Consider the following 16,283-nt stretch of genomic DNA (forward strand, 5'->3'; position numbering starts at 1 on the left):
CTTGAAAGGTTCTATTTATCCTTCCAGAGTATGTTTAATGTGATTTTTGAATGATCCAAAAAAAAATCTATTATTTATATGGCAATCTATATTCAAATTTAAAAATATATCTGATAGCAAGAAAAAAATAAATTCTAGCCTACATTTTGTGGCATTGTGGGTAGAAGGTGATTTTTTCTGTTTTAGTATCCTTAGGTTTACGTATAAATGGATCAAAAAGATTAAAATCTTTTTAAGCTCTGTCAATGCAATTGTGGCTTGTTTATTATATGTTTTATTAGGGTTTGATCTGTCAGTACTAGGGTCTTGGCAAGAATTCCAGTCCCCTCCTATAATTTTATAATGGTCTTCATATTCATTTAGACTCTTATACAGGGACATAAAGAAGTTTTGTTGATTACTGCAGGGGGCAATTATATTAAGGATTAAAATACATTTCCGTATGTCTGGATTACTGTAGGTTATATAACACCATCTACCATTTTTATCCGATTCACATTTTATGATATTGTCCTTAAATGAATCTTTAATTATTATAGCCACCCCTGCACTGTTAGACTTTTCCCCAGAGGGTACAATCTGTTTGATCCATTTTTTCTCTTCAACTTTCACCTATTGCTCTCTCATTAAGTGTGATTCTTGAATTAGTATTATATTTGCTTTAGATTTAAATATGAGATGTTTCTTTTATCTTTTGTCTGCAGTCCTCTCACATTCCATGACTCAGTCTCCCACGGATGGGAGGGTGGCCTAATGGTTAAGGTGTTTGCCTTACAAGCACAAGGTGCAGGGTTTGAGTCTCACAGGGGATAATTGGCTAGGCTGAAAACAGCTTGCAAGGGCAGTTAGCCTAGTACTAACCTATGAATATCCTAGCACAACACATTTAGCCTTAATCTGAGTGATAATTTTAATAACTGGTGCTGTGCATTATGAGTTTTACTATAGGTATGGTATCTATTACAAGATCTAGCCGATTGACACATGACCCTTCCTGTCCATCCCCAGTGCCTATCCATTATCCCTTTGGACCAAGAAGGAAGGGGAAAAAATAAGAAAAATTATTTTGACTGATTTAATTTGTATTAGTATTATATGAAATGTATTTCTTAGTTGGATGTTACAAAGTTGGTCTTCCTCCCCATAAAAACAAACACATTACAGAAAAAGCCAAACATACAAGTTCTTCACTCAACATTTACTATCCCTACTCTAACTCTATTAATGTAATAACACTTTTGTGATCTCGAGAACAGGGGTACTATGATAGAGTAACTGAAAGGATCTTTGCATAGAAAAAGAATAAGATGTTTAAAGGTACAGGATATGAAATGGGATGAAGTAACAGCTAGAGAGATTGAATTAAAGTTAAGAAAATCATCTAACTGGAAAACCCCAGGCCCAGATGCAGTACCTAACTTTTGGTTAAAACTATTAACATCTTTGCACGAAGATTTAGCCATGAGTAAGAACTATTTATATGTGCACCCAGAACAGACCCCAACCTGTCTAACAACAGGAAAAACAATGCTCCTACTTAAGAGTGAGCCTGCAAGCTACTCTACAAATTATAGACCAATAACTTGCCTTTCGATGACATATAAACTATACATGGAAATTGATGCCGACAGAGTTTATAGTCATTTAGAAGAAAACTCAATTATGGCAGTAGAACAAGAGGGCAATAAAAGAAAGTCATATGGAACAAATGATCATTTGTTGTTAAATAACGTCATAGTGGAGAACTGTAAAAAGGGGAAGAATCTAAGAATGGCATGGATTAACTACAAAAAAGCATTTGATAGTATGCCTCATTCATGGATAAAAGAGTGCTTAAATATGTATAACATACACCCCACGCAAATTGATTACAGAAACAGTGGAAGGCCACTTTGTAATTAAGCCATGATAAAGGACAAATTGTTATCCCAGGGATAAAAATTCAAAGGGAATATTCCAGGGTGACTTTCTGTCACCATTACTATTTTGCCTTGCCCTTAATCCGTTAAGCTGTTTACTCAACAGCTTAGGCCATGGCTATAATCTGGCTCCTAGAAAACAACAAAGTGTAAAGACTTCTCACCTTCTCTTTGTTGATGATTTAAAGCTGTATAGCTCATCAGATGAGGAACTGAAAGCACAACTGCAAGTTGTCAAAACTTTTTAATATGATATAAGAATGTCATTTGGTCTTGATAAATGTGCAAAAGCAACCTTTAAAGCAGGAAAACTGTAATGACAGGAAAACATCAGAATGTGATATAAAAGAACTTGAGCAAGAAGGAATGTATAAATATTTGGGAATTGATGAAGGGTCAACAATAAAACATGAACAAATGTGAATACACTTAGTAAGGAATACTTCAGAAGACTTAAATTAATCCTGAAAACAGCACTGACATCTAGGAACAAAATTCAAGCTATAAACCAATTTGCTCTTCCTGTCCTAACTTACAGTTTTGGAGTGATTGACTGGCCCCAGAATGTGTTGGCTAGATTAGATAGGAAAACAAGAAGGATGCTTCATGCTTACCAAATGATTTATAAAAATCAGTGCATACCAAGATTATATAGTCCCCGTTCCAAAGGAGGGATGGGCCTCCTTGAAACTGATTATGTGTGCAATTGAGGGACTCCACACATATCTGCTGACCTCACAAGACCCAAACGTAGTGAAAGTTTTGAAGTATGATTAGAATAAATCTAAGATGACTTCCCTGTTTAATCTAGCAGAAGCTTATCGGCATCAAGCAGGAATGGAAATCAAACCAGAAGTAGATAAAAATCAGGCAGCAACTGAATGTGCCAAAAAACTAAAGAAAGAATATAAGGTGAAGGATCAAATGAGAAGGCAAGAAATGTGAAAAAAGCATAAATATAGTTGCAAGTATAGAAAACTTCTGGAAGAACCTCATGTTGATCAGGAATGAACACAGGAGTGGTTAAGGAGAGGCAAATTCAAACCAAGAGAGGAAAGGTTAATATTGGCGGCCTAAGATTGTGGGCTGCATACACATTGGTTTATAAAGACCATTGAACATGTGGGAAAAACAGACAAATGTAGGTTGTGTAAAACTGAATTGGAAACAGTTGCACATCTCATTGCTGGTTGCGACATACTAATGGCAGAAGGACTGTATACTGAAAGGCATAATAATGTGGCGAGACTGTTGCACTGGGGATTGTGCAAACATTATGGTATTGAAGTGGCTGAAAAACACTGGAAACATGAGCCACAAAGCATAATAGAAAATGAGGAAGTTTATATCACATGGGATCATCCATTACCAACAGTTCAAAAGAAAGATGGTAAAAAAACGGATATAGTGGTCCAAGAAAAGAACACAAGAGTACCATTCATTATTGAAATTGCCACACCCAGTGACTACAGTGTCTTGGGTAAAGAGAGACACAAAGTCATAAAATATCAGGATCTGCAGGCAGAAATGACAGCAATGTGGAAGAAAGATACCCAGACAGTTTCGATAATAGTAGGAACAATGAGTCTTATAAAAAAGAATTTACAGTCGTATTTAGATATTCTACCAATACATGTAACTTCATACAAACTGCAGAAGGAGTCATTACTGGGCACATTGCGGGTGCTGCGAAGAGCACTACTGGCCGAAATCAAAGAGTGAAACAATACTAATTTCATGAACTTTAATCATACGTTGACTTAGAAATGTGGTCCATTCCCATCATGGTATTAGAAACCCAAAACATTTGGAGAAATTAAAAAAATAGAATGAACTAATGACAGACATGAAATTGAATCCAGTGTTCTAAACCTCCTAATGCAAACATTTGCCTAACTTGCACAGTTGAGATTCAAGTCCATAAAACAGATATGGCATGAGTCTAAGGCAACCTCAGTACTATACCTGGATGCTAATTGGAGACTTTGCCAATCATTTTCATTGGAAGCATACAGAATGTTAACATGGAAAACCTGTGTTGTTGAGATCTTCAGCCATCTGAGGTGGGGATCTGGATATCCACTGTTGCTCATCTCCAAGGTCTAACCTGGTTGTCTTGTGGTACAGTGCTCCCTTATGACCACTGTTTGATTTGTATAACTCTGACTGAAAGGAAGATCACACACAAATGCCCTGAGTGGAGGAGGCTACTTCCCCTTCTTATTAAAAGTGAGGGAGGGCCATAGACAAAAAGACAAGGTGTTTACCTCTTGTGTAGAGAGACTGATGTCTGAAATAAGGACTCTAAGTGACTTTGCTGTGGACTGAACCTGAGGAACTGTGAGTTACTGGAGAAGAATGCTATGCAGGGCTACAGTGTAGAGTAGAACATAAATCTGTGTCTATATTGAAGTTGTTACAATATTTTGGCCTGCAGCTGGTTGCAGTGCTGGACTTAATTAACTGTGAGTTATTTGACTGAAATGAGCTGTGAGTTACTGAACCAGCTATGTTATGTGAGAAATTTGATGCTAAAGACAGAACTTTTATGTTTTATCACTGTAGTTAATGATGCGCATCGTGTGGCCGGTGTGTTGACTTGCTATAATGCCTCTCTTTCTTTCTCTTTCTCTCTCTCTCTCTCTCTCTCTATATATATATATATATATATATATACACACACACACACACACACACACACACACACACACACACACACACACACACACATATATGGTAATATGTATCTATATAGTGAGTATATGGTGAATGGTATCATGGTATCAGTGGGAGTGGTTCAAAAGGTATCATGCTCCTCTTTCATGCAGGAAGACTAGAAAGTTTTGGATTCAGATCCTGCACCAAGTAGTCAAAGTAATTTCAATTACTGACACTGAAGTGCAGAGTAAAAGGGGTGCTGCTCTTCTGAGGTGCTATTTTCAGAAGTGATTTTAAACTGCGCATGTAGGAGCCAGACTTGGTAGTTGTTCAGGTGGATGTAAAAAATCATTCAGAACTTACTGAAAAAAATCATAGGGAAACTTTATTTCCAAATTTAAATCAGTAAAACATATACATTACATTTATTTGTATGTACAATATTTCCTTGTTTATGAATATACAATATTTCCTTGTTTATGCTTTTCTGTGTCTGACAATATCTATTTATCCTTTCTGTCATGCCTATAATTTAATTATTCCTATTGTTTCCATGTTATCCCATCTCTTGTTATATACATTTCCATATGTGCTACAAACAACACCTTAATTACTTGTCTGACTCTTTAATATCTTATTCCTGCTTGTCTGCATAAAAATATATATCCATTTGTATATCTGACATTTTTTGCAAAAATCTATATATCTCTATATGAGCTAACTTCTCAAAAAAATTTACTTTTTAGCATTAAGTAAAATACTCTCTAAAGTTTATTTCTCCCACACATCAATTAAACCATAAATTCCGTCCATTCATTTGCGTCATAGAAGCTTTCAAGGGCAATTTTTGCAAGGGCCAATATGACAGAAAATCCCCACTGTAATTCTGATTTACATTTTTTTTCTTCCTGCTTTGCATGCATTTTGTCTCTCTTTCATTTGCTAAATCTATCCAAGCATCTACCAGGTAGCATTTTTTATAATACCTGAATGCTATTTCTTCTTTATTCATCTGTATTTCTAATTTTTAGTGTCCCTGTCACTACTTTTCTCTGGTATATGTACAACTATTATTTCATAGTCTTTCCTTATATTGAACTTTCCCAGTTATGTTCTGTATTTATGCCATGATACTGATTTTTTTTCTCTATTTAATTTTTGGTCCCTGTGACTGTTATTAAGCTGCTGTTGTTGTCTCCCATTTGTTGCCCACCTAGAAAGCTTTCCCAGACCCTCACATGATCTGTCCAATGACTATCTTTCCAGAGCGCTATCAGCCCATTTGTTCCTGTGATGGAAAGACTAAGAGTATTTGTTTGTGTTTAATAATGCATCATTAGTGTACCTAAGAATGGGTGAAATGTTTACTTCTGAACTTCTTTCTTATCTTCTCAGGATCATTCTCCCCTTACTGTTAGGTACTCCCACATTAGTTATTAGCTCAAATCTGCTCCCATTTCCTGGTTAGCATTGACTTATTACTGTTTTTAGACTAATTGATTTTTCTGGCCTATCCATTTACAGTCAAATTGTTTTACTATGGACACAATTCATAGAATTCACTCTCAGAAATATTTCTCCAAAAATATACTTTTCAAGAATTAACCTCTTATTTTATAGTTAACTGAATTAAAAGAATTTGAATTGTAACAACATACAGATTTTTCTCATCTTCTACTCCGTCTATACTAGGTAGCATTTCCCTAACTAATTTTATTTTTTTTTTTATTTTACATTTGTTAACCGGGGTGTCTGACTGAAATGAAAAGGCCCTTTTTTAGCAGAGGCCCGGGGAGAAAAGCTCCACATAGAAAAATTACAGATATATTTAGATATTTAGACATGATCAGTATACACACAAATTACAATAGACATGTTTTTACAGTGGTATGCAGCACATCAACAGTTATAGTGGAGAGAACAAAAAAGAAAATATTATTTTAAACATAAAGGTAATTAATAGATTTGTGGTGTACAGCTGAAATTTGGAACATAGGTAGAATGCATACATAGTACACAGGTAGGGTACATACATTTAGCCAGTGTTTGTGAGCAAGAGTAAAAACTATTATCAAGTACTCCAGATTCAGTATGTGTACCTTACCCACTTTCACTGGCCTGTGGAGCAATCATGACACTGTCAGCTTTGCTTGAGATGTTGCCTAATGAGATTTTTAAAGGAGGCTTTGGACGATTTGTTTTGTATGCTAGTGGGGACAGAGTTCCATTTTTTAGCAACTAAACTACTATATAGTGTGTCTCCAAAGCTATTGTAGCTGTTGGTGACTTCTAGTAGTAGTTTGCTTGATGATCTAAGAGGCCTTTTGGCTGAGTGATGTTGTACTAGGAATTTGAGGGCAGGACACTTATTGGGGAGGTAATAGATAGAACGACAGAGGCAGAGCTGATTGTAGATTAGGAGGTTGGGCAGCTCAAGTCAGTGGATCTGTCTCAAAGCAGTACAGTGATGAGTTCTATATGAGCAATTTGCAGCAAAGCGGGCAATTCTGTTATAGCAGGCTTCCATTCTGCTTAGTTCAGTTTTGTTGAGATTAGTCAGAATGGGAGATGCATAGAGTAGGGTGGATAGAAGTTGGGAGTGAGCAATGGCTGATCTTGTGTTGTTGGTAAGACATGGTTTGATACGGTTGAGTGATCCCAGTTTCGCATGTACTTTTTAATAGTTAAGTTGAGATGACTATCAAATTTTAGGTGGGAGTCTATAGTTATTCCCAATAGCTTAGCCTGTGCCACTGGAGCGGTTGGAGTAGCATTTGTGGAGTAGATAGTGAATTGACTGTTATCAGTGTTTTTGTTAGAACTGGTTATAATCATAAGCTGAGTTTTATTTGGATTGAGGATAAGTTGGGCTTTGGTAAGGTAGTTTTCAACATCAGAGAATGCTAGTTGAGTTATTTGCAGCAGAGTGGGAATGTTTTGTGAAGACAGATTAAGGTAGTATCATCTGCATACTGAATGATAGATGCATGCAGTGTGGAGGTATGGAGGTCATTTGTGAAGATTGTGAATAGTAGTGGTCCTAAGATAGAACTCTGTGGGACTCCTATAGTTATGGGCAGCTGAGGAGAGAGAGAATTTTCCCATTTCACAGCTTGGTACCTGTCAGTTAAGTAGCTTTGGAACCATGTAAGAGTGGAATTTGATAGGTGATATTGGTTTAGTTTGTTTAGCAGGATTTTGTGCGAGACTGTGTAAAATGCTTTGGACATATCCAGAAAAAGATTTGACACCTGCAGGCCTTCGTTTTTGAGACGGTTTACTGTGTCTGTGAAGCAGAGGAGGGCTGTAGTGGTACTACGGGCATTTCTGAAACCATGCTGAGTAGGTAACAGGATGTTGCTGTCTAGGAGATATTTTAGCACCTGGGTATGGATGCATTTTTCTAGGATTTTGGCCAGGGAAAGAGTAAAGCAATGAGTCTGTAGTTATTAAGTTCAGTGGAGGTCCTGCCTTTATGTATGGGTGTAACATGAGATATTTTCCAGAGTTTGGGCACATAGTTTTCAACAATTGATCTGTTTATGAGAGTGGAGATTGGGATAGCAATAGCATCTGCTGTGAGATTCAAGAAATAGCTGGGGAGCAGGTCGGCTGCTATTGATGAGTTTTTTGGTTTGGAGAGTATGCTTTTGATTAAAGTGGTGGAAACTGTTTTGAGGGTAAAGCTTGTATTAGTGTTATTTGTGTTAGGGGATAGTGAGGTAGGAACTGTCCTGTGATACTAAGGATATAATTGAGTTCACAAAGTGGGAGTTGAATTGTGTTTTGATGGGAACTTTAGTGTCAGGGGTGGTTGGTTTGGGGGTAGCTTTTTGGGTGGATTTTTGTAGCTGGTTTAAATGTTTCCAAAATTTTTGGGGGTTGCGTTGGTATTTTGTTTGTAATGTCATGTAGTAGGATTTCTTGTCCAGCCTAATGCATTTTTAGCATGGTTCTGCAGTTCTTGGTACTTAGTTAGGCTTTGTGTTTCTTTGTTTTTTTGATAGTAAAGCCAGGCAGTGTCTTTGGACTTGAGGATTTGTTTGGTTTCTTTACTGAGCCAGGGGTTTGTAGAGGTTCTAACATTAATTTTGTGCTATGGAGTGACAGTGTCTATGTGTTGTAGAAATATTTTGTTGAAATATGCTACAGCCTGGTCAAGTGGGAGGGTTATGGGGGGGAGGGCAGTCAGTTACAGAGTAAAGTATTGAGGACCTCAGGAGAGATTTTTTTGTGTTTCTAGTGGATTTATAGTTAGTGGTTTTGCATATGCTTCTTCTACTACGTATAAGGTATATTATGTTGTGGTCACTTACGGTGTCTGAGAGACTGCCTGTGTGGGGGTACAATGTGAGGTTGTTAGGACCCAGTTAAGGATGGATTTCCTTTTAGATTTTTAATCACATCTAGCTGGAATTTGGACTAGCTGCTGGTAGCTATGGAGATTTATTAGATTACTTGGTGGTTCTGATATACAGGTGAACCAATCTAGGTTGAAATCCTCCATAATAAGGGTTTCTTGTGAGTATGTGGAAGAACACCAGGATAAGAAGTATTCAAGGCTAGCAGGTGTATTACCAGGGGGAATATAGATCACAATTGTGGTGATAACCTTTTTAGGGTAAAGTTGAAGTTGTGAGATAAGTATGTCCCAGTTACTGGGGGAGGAGGAAGAGTTTGGTAATTGATGTACAGTTAAGTTGGACTTAGACAGTAAGGCAGTTCCACCCTATTTAAAAAGTGGTCTGTCTTCTCTAATGATATTGCAGCCGGTAGGGAGAACTTCTGAGTTAGCTATGTTTTTATTTAGCCAGGTTTCTGTTAAAACAACTATATCTGGGGAGTAGTGTGCTATTGTGGCCTGGAGTTCATGTATTTTATTTTTGATACTTCTAATATGAATATTTAGCATTAAAGGATGGTTGGTTTTGCTGCTGTTGTTGATTTGCCCAGGGATGAAGATAGTGGGGGTGTTATGTTCTGATGTTTGTGTTGGAGAAGTTTGTGTTGGACAGGATGGATTTGAGCCTGGGTTGGGGTGGATATCACCACTTATACTGAGCCTGGTGTTAAAATGGTGATACAGATGTTGGAGTTTGGTGATGAGTGTGAGAAAGTATTGTGTTTTTTTGGAGTAGGAATGAGAGCATGTGTGTTTAGTTCTGAATTGGTCTGTTATGTAGTTCTTGATATTATTATAATGTGCGGTATCTGTATAGGAGAGTGCATAATATATTGTTGTGCTACTATGTTTAGGGATATTGCTAGAGTGATAACTTGTGGAGTTATAAAGAATTATGAGAAGACAGACTAGACTTAATTCTGTGATAGTCATGGTTATAACGTTTCGGTTGGTTCTAGGTGGAGGTCTGGATAGGAATTATAGGGTTACACTATATGTGGATGGGTAAGTAGTGTGGGGTGATGTAAATAATGCCTAGTGGGAATGAGAGTGGTTGGGAGTATTTTGTGGTGGTGCAAGTTGGTGTGGTGTAATGTGATCTGACTTGAGGAGCTGTGATTGGTGGAGGTGATGCGAAGTTGAGCTGTGGGTGTGGCTGTGATTATTATAAATGTAGAGGTAGCGGGGGTGGGAGGAAATTGGGGGCGGGGCAGGGGAGCAGAGAGAGCCTGAACATTAGCAAGGGTGAATGGAGCTGGGCAGAGCCCACCAAGACAAGAGTAACGGGTAGCAAAAAGTAAGTGTTACTTTACAAATCTGAACACTTTAAACAAATTCCTGAGGTCTAATGGCTTACCAGCAAACAGAATTCAATTGCTGAAGAGCACTTGTGTCCTGGTGGGAGACTAATAATTTAAAGATGGCTCCATGCTCATCAGGATTCTAATATAGACTTAGTATTGGGGGAGGGGGATAGCACAAGGGGCGTAAACCAGGTGGAATGCAAAGAAACCAGCGAAACCAGAGATGCAATCAGTGGGAATCTATCAGTGAAAGCCTCAGAGGGGGTAAGTAATAATGCAAACTCTACCTGTAAAGTGAAGGAGAGAAGAGACAGCAAAGTTTATTAAGGGTGGGAGTGTGTCTTCACATTGACTTGCTTATTAGTAGCCAATTTGTGCACAGATTAGAGTAGGGAGATACATTAGCAATGAAGGGGAATGTACAGAGATGCAAATAAACAGGTGGGCCTCAAGTGATGCAAATTAAGGCAGAAAACACTGAGATCTCTGCACTAGCTGGGGGGGGACACACAAGGCTACAACAGTCAGTTTTATTAGCACGATGAGCACTACTAAGAAATACTGCTAATGTTATAGCTTCACTCTCATACAACATACAAGTAGAATGCCTGGGTGGACTGACCCTGCTCTTGAGGCTTAAAATATATATCCTTGTTTAGTTTTGCTGTACCAATTCCTTCTTATACTGTATGGTTGGGGTGGTAGCGACAGACTGCAGAGTTGCTTGAGTGTGCTCAGCAAGCAGAATTCAATTGCTGAAGAGCACTCGTATCCGGGTGGGAGACTAGTAATTTAAATAACAATAACTCTTTAATATCTTTGCCTTGAATCCCATAATCTTCTTCTTGTACTACTTTATGCATAACTTTGGTCATCCTCAGTTGTAATATTTTAATCAGAAGCTTATCAGTGGTATTACACAGAGACCTCCAGTTCAGTAGTTTTTATTTTTCTTGATTCTTCCATACAATTTTCAATGTTCTGTGTAAATCATCCCTTCATTTTTTCTATGTCATTGATTTAATACCTGCAAAAGATATTCTTGCTCCTGTCATAGCCTTATAAATTAATGGGCAGGATTCACGATGGCTTGCATGGAGTCTAAGAGTAGTGTAAGACTCCATGCAGCCATCGTGATCCAGGAACAGCCTGTATGTGCGTGTAAGAGAGCACCTAAAACGGCTCTTACACGGACAGGGCGTGGATATGCTAATTACCTCACTTGCAGCCGAAAGGCATGCAAATGAGTTAATTTTGCGATCCAGGAAGCAGAAACCTGCCCGTGTAAGAGCCATGTTATCTGCAGAAATGTACTCAGTTGATAACTGAGTACCATTCTGCAAATAACACAATGGAGCCTTGTCAGCTTCAAATAAAGGTTGCAAATGTCCCAGGCAGCATGCCAATGGCCAAATATGTGGCCACTGGCAACGTACCCCGATGCAAAAATAAAATAAAAATGTTTTTTTTTTTGGCGATCGCCGATGTTTAAACGTAGTGCAGCACCGCGCAAATGGGCTGCGCTATAAAAAAACAGAAAAATAAAAAAATTAAACCCACAAATGTGGGTTTTATGCAAAGCATGAATTTACAATGTAAGGGAATAGCAGGCTGAAAACAACATGGCCACCGAGTAGGGGTTGCTAAGGGGGGAAGCTGAGTGCAAGACATGTAACTAAGCATTAGTAGGCAATCCCATGTAAATGAGTGGTAGGATAGTGAATCGTACTGTCACATAGGAAATGAGCACATTCTGTGCAGTGTAGGAGTAGGATAAGGGGGAGTAACAGAGTAGGAGATAGGTGACATCACGGGGGGAATGTATGAAAAAAATGCAGCTCATTGGAGCACAGTGGCATGTGAAAGATGTCAGTCACACATCATGGAAAGAGGAGTGTCAACAAGTAGGCATGGGAAAGCCAAGAAATGGAAGGTGTACACTATGGATAACACCAAAGTTTCTTGCAGGGCATGCATGTGCACATGTGCGCGCTGGTAGGCACAAGTAAGCTAGAGTGCGTGCATGTAAGCGTGGGTGCACACGTTTAAGGCAGAATACGCATGTAGGAGCCTGTTTAAACACCTGTAAGCTTGTTTGCACCGGTGTGCATGCATTTTAACCTGAATAAGCAGATTCTAGTCCGTCTAAGCATGTGTGCGCACGTGTTAGCCGCTGTGAGCGTGTTTTCACTGGTATGCGTGTTGCTCCCCCCTGAGGAAACAGAAGGGAAAAAGGAAGCATGAGAAATAGTAGGAAGCTAGCAGCGATTACTGGCAGAGCTAGCAGGTGAAAACAATCAGAAGCAGGCAATTACACAGGCAGAACAGTAGCCCAGCCCAGCACTTAAAACTCTGCAAACAACAGTGTAGAATGTTTCTCTCAAGAGACACTGCAACAGAGGAGTAAGCTATTAGAAGTGAAAACTGAAAAAGCTTCACTCAGACCAAAAAGGCTAGGGGATGCCATAGCTGTTATAAGGAGACATATGCAACTTGCTGAGGGTGGTGACTATGCAAATGCTGCTAGACAACCCACAGTGAGGAGACAGAGAAGAGTGTACAGGCCCAGGGTCACCTACCAGGGGTTACATGAGCTGGAGATAGTGGAGCACTATAGAGTGGACAGAGACTTCCTACAGCAAATTGTTGAGCTGTGCAGGCCACGCCTCACACACAGAACCAACAAAGGGGAACCCATCTCAGTGAAAATCAAGGTATGTGTTGGCCTAAGAATACTAGCAACAGGTACCTTCCAGAGACCAACTGGTGATATGATGGGGATATCACAGGCATCAGCATCCAGGGTACTGCACCAGTTCCTGAATGCCATGTCAGCACATATTGTTGATCATGTATATTTCCCCAATTCCCGTGAGGTATGGGCCAGCAATATGCGTCTCTTCCAGCAAATAGCGGAATACCCTGAAATAGTGGGTGCAATAGACTGCACGCATATATGCATCAAAGCACCAGCTGGTGAGCGGGGTAGGGCCTACATTAACCGCAAGGGCTTCCCCTCCATCAACTGCCAGGTTGTTTGTGATGCCCAGGGCATAATAATGAATGTGTGTGCTGGCTGCCCTGGAAGCTACCATGATTCCCATATCTGGCATTTGACGCAGCTGTACCAGACATTTGCCAATGGGGACATCCCACATGGTCACTTAGTGGGGGATGCTGGCTACGCACTGGAGCCATGGCTGATGACACCCATCAGAAATGCACACACACCTGAACAAGAACGCCATAATGAGGCACACGTACAAACATGAAATGTAATAGAGCATGTGTTTGGGCTGCTCAAGTCACGGTTCCGGTGCCTGGACACATCTGGTGGAGCCTTGCAGTACTCACCAACTACATGTACCCAAATAGTCATGGTATGTGCTATGCTACATAATATGATTCTGCAAAAACAGCTGCAGCAGGACCAGCATAGGGCTGGGCCAAACAGCCCACCACCATTGCCAAGCCAATCACAGGCAGAGCGTGACTCGGAGGAGCCTGCCCCAGTAGGCAGAAGGAGGCGTGCCCAGTATGCCTTGGCCTTGGCAAAGTGGCAACACATAGCACATACACTGGCTCAGCAGGAACCCTGGAAATGATACCTCTCTCTGACTCACACATATAGTAAAAGGGATGCCTAAGTTGACACAACCTGCTTACAAACATGTACAGGGAGTGTAGTATGTGCATCCAACATAGACAGCCCTGCAGCACCACCTGAGGCATGATTGTCATGTGTTAAGCAATATAACACCATGTAGTATATGCAAACTTGATGACCCTGACTAACATCCTACCCTCACCAAGCATGATGCCACAATATGAAGACGAGATGATCAATTACAATAATTGGCTTAAGTATTGCTGTTAGTCAAAGGGGATCCAATGCGTGCCAGCCTGGAATGACATGCTGAGCAAGACACGATGCTCCACCTGCTAGGGATGGCATGCACCTATCACTCCTGGCCTTTTGGATACTTGCAAAGGCTGTTGTCATCCCCACCGTGCCTTGAATAGGTAAGGCTCAAAACACAAACCCACCTCCATAGGTATCACAAGGGATAAGAACCTAGACGTAATGCTACCCAATGCCAGAAGTCTAAACTGCAAGATGCATGCAGTCTAAACTCCCCTCAGCATGGAGAATGTTGATATCTGTTCTGTAACAGAAAACTGGATCAAGGCTCACAAGAACACCCTAACACTACCAGGTTACACCTCATACTGTGCTTTACAGCCCCAAAACATGGAACAAACTACAAAAGGAGGGTGACTAGCAATAATTGTCAAGGATAACCACACCCCCATGTTGGTACCACAACAAGAAGCAGCATGGACTATCCACGGTCAAGTAACAGTGGCTAAAACTGCCTCCCAGTTTGTAGCCTGCTACAGACTACCCTCCTAATGCCAGGAACTGCACTTGGCCTACGTCGGAACACATGAAAATATCAAGCTCTCCAAACAACATTATATTGGGCGACTGAAAATACTCAAACATAGACTGGGAGCATTATTCTAGCTCCAACACCCTAGGCCAAAGGTTACTAGAATTCATAAACCAAAATGCTCAGGAACAACTTACCACTCCCACAAGAGGGGTAAGCATACTGGATGTGATAATCAGCAACATGGGTACTCTATGGCCAGATGAGAAGTGTATCCCTCACTGGTAAGATCAGACCATAGAGTAATCACACTGGATATTCACATCCTGACCCCAGTCCCTGGGCAGAAAATCACAGTGAAAAACATGTGTAAAGCAAATGTTACACTCCTCCAAACTGATGTGGAATCCATTAAAGGCCCTGTGCCTGTGGAAAATATGGGCCACACCTCAGAACGCTTTATAAATGCATTCTATGAACACTGTCAGGAATGCATGGATTATGCAATCCCAAATAAAACCAAGACCCAATTCCATACACGCAGGCATCTGGCCTGGTGGACCCCAGCCATTACCAAACCATGCAAGAGAAGGAGGAAGCTACTACATGATAGAGCAAATCTCAAAAAGGGAAGTAATCTCTGATCAGTATTATGGCAATAAAATATGGCCACACATAAAATCCACTAAGGCCAGCTACACAACATGTTGAATCTGTGAATCTTGAGGCAATGTTACACCTGCCCCATGTACACAGACAACCCCCTCCTCCCACCAAGAAATACAAATATATGTGAGAGATGCAACCATTTATCCAAACTGGAGGCTGAGCTCTCTCAACTCAGTACTGTCAAAACTAGTCAGGAGGAGAAGGTAACCACACACACCACAAACCCAGTCTCACATAGCCCTATTACAACTGCAAACCAAAGACATAAACACACAAAAACATTCCCAAAGGCTCTAATTAAAAATCCACCAAATCAACAGAGGCCTCCAAAGCAGACACCCAAGCAACCACTACCTCCAAACATAGCACATGCAACACATAGTACACAAAGTCAGTGTGCCAAACAGTTACAGCCCTTAAGGACAAACAACATGCCTGATACACTTGTAATAGGTGACTCCATAGTCAGACACACTGATGTCCCGCTCACCAGACTGAACAAGGAAAAGGTTACAGTAAGCCGCCTGTAGGCCACTACAATCCACCACATAACACAAGCATGCAGGTCACTCCAAAGCAAGTACAAATATGACTCAGTCATTGTCCATGCTGGTGTGAATGACCTGAGACGTACCTCCCTGGACTACATAAAAAGAGACATAGAGGAGCTCTCCGATTATGTAGCCCAGGCTGGTATGACCCTGACCCTGAGCAGCATCCTACCCTCACCAAGAATGATGCCACAGTACAAACACAGAATGATCAGCTTTAACAGTTGGCTCAATTACTGGTGTCATTCCAAGGGGATCCAATGTCTGTCTGTTTGGGGTGACATGCTTGACAAGCCACACTGCTTTGCCAGGGATGGCTTGCACCTGTCACCCCTGGGCATCTGGATATTGGCTAAGGCTCTTTCCACCTCCATAGTGCCTTTTGT

The sequence above is a fragment of the Protopterus annectens genome, chromosome 9.part0, assembly GCF_019279795.1.
Source record: "Protopterus annectens isolate FY-2018-M chromosome 9.part0, PAN1.0, whole genome shotgun sequence".
Lineage (NCBI taxonomy): Eukaryota > Metazoa > Chordata > Ceratodontiformes > Protopteridae > Protopterus > Protopterus annectens.